The 8,930-nt window shown below is 44.7% G+C and overlaps 1 long non-coding RNA gene across 1 annotated transcript; it reads left to right on the forward strand.

Moving 5' to 3' along the window:
• The first annotated feature begins 3,780 nt into the window (after positions 1-3,780).
• Positions 3,781-5,016, forward strand: LOC146059073 (uncharacterized). The gene is made up of 2 exons (XR_014470137.1): positions 3,781-3,901; positions 4,839-5,016. It is a non-coding gene; the product is annotated as an uncharacterized LOC146059073 (long non-coding RNA).
• The last annotated feature ends 3,914 nt before the right edge of the window (positions 5,017-8,930 follow it).

An 8,930-nucleotide genomic window follows, 5' to 3' on the forward strand; every position in this document is an offset into this window, starting at 1 on the left:
TGTGTAAAACCTGGCGAAACTTCGACATGAAATACTGGTCACCAATTCTAACATTGCATAGAATCTTCTGCTACACCTGTGACTATCGCACAATACACATGCTATTTGCTAGCATGACATGACATTTGGTTCATGACTACTGTGGTATTGTGGCGTTTGATTGCAAGCTAAAAGTAGCCCAATCCCTTAGAAAATCCAGGCCACAAGTCATGCAATACTCATCACTACTGTTATAGACCACACATGTGACAGGCCTATAAATAGTGAATTGCTGCTAGAATCATTTGTCTCCAGATCTGGACTTGTCAGGGTCTAAGGTAAGCTCTTCCATGGTCCTTGTAGATATGTTATCCATTAACAATGTAAGTGTATGAATGTATGCACCATTGCCTCACTGACTACAGATTGTTGGGCCAGCAAAGTCTTTGTAGCATTATTGCAACATGTCACATGTTCACTATTTCACTCACAGGTCTGAAACCTGTGTGTGTTCATCTATTGCAGGACAACATGTCCCAGCAATAGCTGGAATGTCTCATAGTACATGATGTCGGCAACAAATGCAGACACCTTTGATACTCAAGTAGTGTTTAGTAGTTCGATGTTGTAAGCATCTGTGTGTTTAGGACGGTGTGTATTGAGTTCATATTATTGTTACATCATTATAGAGTCAAATGGATCTTCGGGATTTTACGGGGCGGCCATCTATTGTACGTATTGAAGCCTACAAATCTATTTGTAGTGGGATATGGCCATTATGTGCATAGGTGCATCAGTATTTATGTTCATTTCTTTATAGGTTGCTGAAGCAATGCTGCGGGACATGGAAAGGAGGCTAAGGGCACTTGCGGCTCTCCCCACTCGTCGCCCAAGGAGGCCAGGACGTGCTAGAATCTATCGCACACGGGTGACTCTGTTTGCTATGCCCGATGATGAGGTACTTACTAGGTACCGGTTACCGCCACATGTAATTCTGGATCTGCTCTCGTTAATTGAGAGTGATCTGGAACCTCTACACGGGATCACGACAGCAATTCCGCCTCACACACAGCTGCTGGCGGTGTTGCATTTCTGCGCCTCAGGATCATTCCAACAAGTAGTGGCAGTACTTGCTGGAATATCTCAGCCGGCCTTCTGCCGAATCCTGAGGCGTGTGACGTCGGCCATGTTCAGGCGCAAGGGGCACTTCATGGCCATGACATTTGCCACCGAGACCCTGCGCAGAAGCCAGCAGGCCTTCCATCAAATTGCTGGCTTCCCTAATGTGATAGGGGCTGTGGATGGCACCCATGTACCATTTGTGCCTCCATCTCGAAGTGAGAAGATATATAGGAACCGCAAATTGTTCCACTCACTGAACGTGATGGTGGTATGTGGCCCATCCATGGAGATTCTCGCCTTCAACTCGAAGTTTCCCGGAAGTGCCCATGACTCTCATGTCATCCGACAAACCGGGATATGGCAAAGACTACAAGAGCTGGAAGGCCGTGATGCGTGGGTTCTGGGTGACTCCGGTTACCCATGTACGCCCTGGCTACTTACGCCGTACAGCTACCCAGCACCGGGCCCACAGGAGGCATTCAATCGGGCGGATGTTGCCACCAGGCAAGTGGTGGAGCGCTCAATTGGCCTTTTAAAGGGTCGATTTAGAGTGCTCCACCGCACTGGTGGTGACTTACAGTATGCGCCTCAAATGGTGTCGAGGATCGTGGGCCTGTGTATATTTTTCCACAACATTGCTGTGCGGCGTGAGATACCCTTTGATGAGTGGGAGGTACCATCTGAGCCGCAAGATCCGCCCATGCGCCCATCCCGCGCCCCTGAATGCCGGAGGGGATACCAGCTGCGGGACTCTGTGGCGCAAAGATACTTCAGGTACATTTTATCTAGTTGACCAGAACACATCAATTGTTGTCAAAATCACCCCTTCAAATAAGTACAGTGTGGTAGTTGTCAGTGTTACAAAACGACAATTAGGCAGCCTGCCCTCCTAATGGCAAAGAAATAGTAGATATTTATCATATGTGCTTAGTTTTGGGGGAAGTACAATATAGGTGCTCATTATTATACCTTGTACAAGGGATCTTATGTGTTTGTTATATCTTCATTATTGTAGTTGATACTATCCCTGATGACTGGTGAGTACATTGATTTATTCTCTAATGTGTTGGGGATTTTTTCCTGTGTTGATGTATGATTTGTTTGCAGATATATATATATATATATGATATTTGAATTTATTAACATGTTTAAACATTTCGAGGAGCAGGCAGGCAGGCAGGCAGGCACCCAGGCAGGCAGGCAGGCAGGCAGGCAGCCAGCCAGCCAGGCAGCCAGGCAGGCAGCGCTGGTGTATAATGCTGGACTCAGGATACCTGCAAGTATGTGTATGTGTCTTTTAAACATAAATGTACGCATACACATAGATGCATAGAGTAAGTAATGCTAAGTACAGCTATGCGTTGCTAAGCTATAGCACGCGTTGCTTGGCGGAGCGAGGCGTCATTGGATTTGCTAAGTGCATACACACTGTGTTTTATATATATCAGATTTGTTCATTAACATACATCAGCACTACTGTTTTGAAGGCATGCGAATTTGTCACCATTTGTGTTGGCGCAGAGACGCTGTTCATGTAAAGATGAACAATAAAGTTATTAACACAAATAACTGTGATAAACCAATGCCACCACCTGATTGGTTGATTGATGCCATTGTTAACATGGCGGAGACACGAAGGGCAGACCCGTTTTCTCCTGCGGAGCTGAGGGTTCTGGTCTCCGTCATGGAGACAAGGCTGGGCCGTGCGGGGCCCTTTATCAGCAATAGACATAAGCGCCGGGCCTATGCTGCGGCAGGCCGCAGGATTTACGCCCGCACTCGGGTGCGGAGGACCATCGGGCAGCTCGAGAGGCGGTGGTCGGACCTCCGCAGGCGCCAGCCCCAGCTGTTACAGCAAATTAGGGGCGAAATAGCTGAGTGTGAGTATTTTAGCTATGAAATTTCGCACTTACAACATAGCATATAGAAACAATAAAATGTGTCTCATGATAAGTGGGTGTCCATGGGTTTAAAAGTCCATAGACTGTTATGTGTGCTTCTTCCTGGTTAACATGCAGTCATGTGGCTTTTATATGTAATGACATAGCATTGATGATTCTGATGCATACAATGTGCCAGATCTAATATGTGTTACACATTGATAAATGCCAGGGTTGTAATGTTTGAACAAATTACTAACAATCACATAATAATTTAAATGTCACATTTTGGAGTCCATTAACAGTAAGGAGCTACTTTCCAGCATCGTTTGCCATCATTATCACCCTTCCATGTATGTCTTGTTATGGATTAATACATGTGCCCCAATGACCCGACATTGACCATGATTTTTTATTCTAACACACAGCACGAGCCCGAGCCCGACAGGCACGTGAAGAGGCCGAGGCAGCCCTGGCCGAGGAGGAGGGCCAAGAGCCTGAGGAGGAGGTGGCGGCAAGGGTGGAGGAGGAGCAAGTGGAGGAGGAGGAGGAAATGGTGGAGGAGCAAGTGGAGGAGATGGTGGAGGAGGTGGAGGAGATGGTGGAGGAGGTGGTGGAGGAGGAGGAGGTGCCTGAGGAGGTGGTGGTGGAGGAGGTGGAAGAGGAGTTGGTGGCAGAGGAGGAGGTGTTGGTGGCGGAGGAGGAGGTGGAGGAGGTGGTGGTGGTGGAGGAGGTGGTTGTGGCGGAGGAGGTGGACGAGGTGGTGGTGGTGGAGGAGGTGGTTGTGGCGGAGGAGGTGGACGAGGTGATGGTGGCGGAGGAGCTGGCGGAGGAGGGGGCTGAGGAGGCCACGGTTGCCCCAGAGGTGTCCGAATCCGAGGGGGAGGAGGCGTGTCAGGCCCCGGAGTCCCATCAGATCGGTATGTTTACATAATGCATCATTCATGAAGTAGTTGTACTGGTATTTGTTATGTAGCACTGGTGATTAAAACTTTTGGTACAATCCTATTAATACAGACCCCAAAGTGGGTAGCTACAGATACAGGTACGGGTTAGATGGGGTGTCCAAGGCATCCCTTTCATCCAGGACACCTCTGAATTACACAGGTTTGTGGGATGGCTTGGAGCTCCATTTTGACTGCCACATAACCGTTGTAGTTAAACAGGATCCTGGAGTAAAGGGATGAGTGGATCATTTGTGGATTAAATTCACCTGCTGCAAGCGTTGATTATGACCCATCAAATAGTGGAATCTATATTGTTGGTGAATGTTATTTATAAACTATAGGATGTATGCTATAAATGGAGTATGGCCCGGCCTACCTTGGAATGGAGTCACAAGTTGCCAGTGTCCCAGGAGCCTCCTCTACCTAAACACCCCCTGTAGTTCAGATTGTTTTTTTGCCCTCACAGAATTGTAGGTTGGTTTAGAGTGAATTATGATTTTGAGGATGTGTACTGTGCATTCCTGACATTTGCATAACTCCCATGCCACGAACCATCACTGAACTTAGACTGAGGAGATTGTGACAAGTTCTTATTGACGGAGGCCATGACATGCTTGTCATTGGTTAGTCATGGGTGGGTTGTGACTGAGAAGAAACACTATGACTGTTATGTCTTCTGCAGAGTAAAGGGTAGAGGGAAAAAAACACAGTATGTAGTAAATAAGTTTGTATGTATGTAGATATGTATGTGTCATATCTATTTATCTATGTGTGTCTCTATCTCTCTACATAGATATATATATATATATATATACACATGTCACCTAGCATTTGTGCAATTTATGTCGCAGTATGTGAAATGTATGCATGAATATCATGACTAATTTTTGCCCCTTTGACATGCCCACAGATGACACCACACCGGCAGATGAGGGGGTTCGTGGGGCCCTCCTGCGGGCGGAGCACCATTTGCGGCTATTACTAGCCGATCTGCAGGACCTGCGAGATCTACTTATCTAATTTATTATTTTATATTTTTTTATTTAAATGTTAATTTTGGATTCTAATAAATGGTTTATGCAAGTTCACAGTTGTTGGTTTTATTTGCACATTAAACAGTATATGTGTAGATTGTTTATAATCTTTTACACAGGGTCTAATACAAACCATTGCACTTAAATTGCTGTAAGGGTTAATGTGTGCAATGCATGTGTTAGGCATGCTTGTAAGGATATATTGGCATCTAATTGATTCCAATTCCAAATAAGCAGTTTTTTATGAGGATAGGTAATTGAATAAGTGGGTCATGTGATGTATTGCAGAAGATACATAATAGTGGGTTGTTTGGCGTAAATACTCCGCTTACGGGCGGTAGCACCGCTTGGCTCCCGTTCGGATGCGGTATTCCCGAGCATACTCTGTAATACTCTGTAATACCGTGCAGAATCGGAGTGTTTCTCCCGCACACGCATGGTTTGTATGTCGTCCGTAAACACGCCCTGTTCTTAAAGAGTGAGTCCGTCCGAATGCGGAGGACACGTGGGCGTTTCTACGGACGATGGCCGCACGCGGCAGAACACCGTGGCGTGCGGACCGCTCCGTAAGAATGCGGGAATATCCGCACCGATCAGAATAAGGGCCATAGATAGTGATTAAAATGCAACATTAGAACATAATAAATATACATGTAATGAGGGTTAAAATTTTGTTTTATTAGGGTGTTTATTAAGGTAGATAATTGAGTTAATCGAAAACAATTATTGAATAACAATTAGAATAATTAATTAAATGTCTTAATTATAGTTGAAAGGCAAGATTTGCAGTGCCATATATGTGAAGGGTATGCCACCGTGCACGGACGTACGCTCACTCTCACGATCGGTGACACACGCTGAGTTTTCCATTGGTTAAAAGGCGAGACCCGTCCATGCACTGTGGCGTACGCTCCAATATACGGAAGATGTCAGTGTGAAAACGGACGAGACGTATACGGTGGCGTACGCTCTGTTGTACGCCAGTTAACGGTGTCTAAGAGGAGACCCGTCGGTATACGGTGGCATACGCTCAAGTGTACGCCACTCCCCATTGTCGGTGTTTGTGCCCGTCCGTATGCGGATGTTTTGTGGGAGGACTTACGCTCACCGTCTGCGTACAGGAAAACGTACAGTGAAACGGACTGTACGTACGTTGCACCGACCAAACCAGAATAAGGCCCTAAGAGAGCAGTGAATAAATTACATAGGAAAATCGGATCGCATCGCACGGCCGTTACAATGGCCCATGCGGTGCGATGCGATTTCCCTACGGTGCCATACGTTAGAAACGGGCGCCGTTATAATACACAAGTACCAAATATTCTGCTAAATGATAAATAAAGAACATTTAAAACTATATTGATAAACATTATGGATGAGCAACTATTACAAATTAGTTTCACACTGGGAAAAGTCTTTAGTGGACTCTGCCAAAGATAACTCTAAAGCTGTTTGTAGCTTCCTGCTTAGCATAAACCCCATGGTTTCTAAAGGTCAGATACAGAGCTGAATAAATAACTTATCTGCTTATTTTTGTTAGAGAGAGAAAGGAAAAATCTAGACCCCTGTATTGCGCTTATTAATCTTACGGCTGCTCCTCAATATAAACTCCCTGTTAGTAGAGAAACAGCATAGGATAGACAAAGAAAGATAGGAGGGCCCTTATACACATATCACTTCCTAGAACATTGTTTCCTGACCAATAAGTGCGCCATGCGGCACTCCTTAAGAAATCCATTCAGCTTGTAACATCATATATTGAAGCAGAGCAACGTTTTAATACCGCTCACAGTATTTTCATTCATAGAAAAATCAGGACTCTGTCCAGTGGCGTAACAATAGCTCTGCAAACTCAGTGGCACCCAAACTTACCTAGCGCCTCCAAGCCACCGCAGGGTCTGCGGAGCTATTGTTACACCACTGGACTGAGTCCTGATTTTTCCATTGTAAAGGCAACATGTCAATAATGTTACCAAGAGCAGATGAGGAGGGGTTATTCCAGAATTGAGCAATTTTACATTTTAGTTGAAAATGTCATAATATATAAAGTAGTTACCACATATTGGAAAATATGTGGGGTATACACGTGCAAGAGGTTTTTTAAAGATGAAGGTGGTAATGTACACTCAGCAGTAGTTTTAGAAATATATATCTCAACAAATTATGATCTGCTTCCCATTGTTACTGTGACTTTGACTTGTGCACTGGACCATCCTCTAGAAAATATGTGTACCAAAAGCCAATGCTACATTTAGAGTTACCCTATGTGAGTCAGACTCTCTGTTGGAGGCAACACTAAGGAACCATAAACCCTGAATGTAGTGGAATCCTAGGACTGATACAGACATATGTAAAGAGTTTCAGGAATCATATTCATTGAAGGTGAGGGAATGGGATGCATAACATATGATATCTGCCCCATTCCATTCAACTGATACCACGCTTGATGAGGGTCTAGTACAGCTTTAGCGGTATAAGCAGCGATAAGGCTGGTCCGTTTGTGAGCCCAAATGTGATCGGAAAATGGAAAAATGGGGGACGTGCCATTTCTTAATTAATCCATGATTTTGTATTTAGTGCAATTGCCAGTCATCAATCAAGCAGATCATGACATCATGAGGGGGCCCAGCAGAGCAGAGCATCAGTGCGCCATTGGCCGTGGTCATGGAGTCAGTGCTTAGAGCTGGCGCTGCTCCAAGCACTGCCTCCTCCATAGTGTTAATGGGAAAATGGTCTCTCAACCCGTTTAACCGTTCACACTTCACAGCAACACAACACAACAACGAACCGGTAAGAACTCTGCTTTTTACCAGGTTTGGATTGCTGTGTTGTTACCGGTTAGCTGTAACCGGTAACTCCTTTCACATCGCACTAATTACCGGGTCAAACCGGCAACCCTGATTCCAATTTCAATGTCCCATAGAGCCAAATCCAAATTTCCAACCAGTAGCATAAAATAAATACACTACACTATAACATACTGTAAACCAGATAGATCATAATGACCAATCCAAACATATGTGAATCATTTAAGTGATTTTAGAATGTTAATAGCTACTGTGACACACATCTACTTCACCCCATTACCAATTTTAATTTGTGCTTCAATTAGCACAACTACCATAATCCCAACTAGACTTAATATGGCAATGTGGCATTTCTACAATTATTGTAAACACTTTAAATTAACTTAATTTGTTTTTAAAGTTGCTTCTAATTAACAACATTGTTTTAATTGATTCTATGGTGTCAGCAATTCTCCTGTATTAGCCCATTTAATTAGTAATCAAAGACATATACTTAAGAGAGCCAGAACTGCAATTAGCATCAACACATTAGATGGTGCATATATAATCCATGTACTTCTGCTAGGTTTAGGGAAACCCAGACTGCGAATTGTAAGTACAATACACACGTTTTTTAAAGTTAAGTTACTACAAATCATTCTCACCTGATCTTTTGTTTATTAACTGATATTTCTTTCCAGACAACCTCCAGTATATTGAGATCACACGGACATGAGATTGTCTGGCGTCCAATGCTGAGGATAAATGGAACTAATGGATTCAGTATTGAATCCCGGCGGTCGGGATCCCGGCGTTCAGAATCCCGACGCCGGAATCCCGACAGCCGAAATGCCGACAAGGGGGGGACGTGGATCTCCCCCCCTTGCGGGCTCGCTGCGCTCGCCACGCAGCGGGCCCAGTGCCTCGCTACGCTCGGCACACTAATTTATTCTCCCTCCAGGGGTGTCGTGGACACCCCAGGAGGGAGAATGTGTCGGCATTTCGGCGGTCGGGATTCCGGCGTCGGGATTCTGAACGCCGGGATCCCGACCGCCGGGATTTTAACTGCATCCCGAACTAATGTCAGTGCATACATTTTGTTATTGTCCTTATTTTTATATACAATGCAGTTTATATACTGTATTATAAGCTTTGGATTGTTAACAAATTTTATTAGTATTT

This window comes from Crinia signifera, chromosome 2, assembly GCF_055691185.1.
Source record: "Crinia signifera chromosome 2, ASM5569118v1, whole genome shotgun sequence".
In the NCBI taxonomy this organism is placed as follows: Eukaryota; Metazoa; Chordata; class Amphibia; order Anura; family Myobatrachidae; genus Crinia; species Crinia signifera.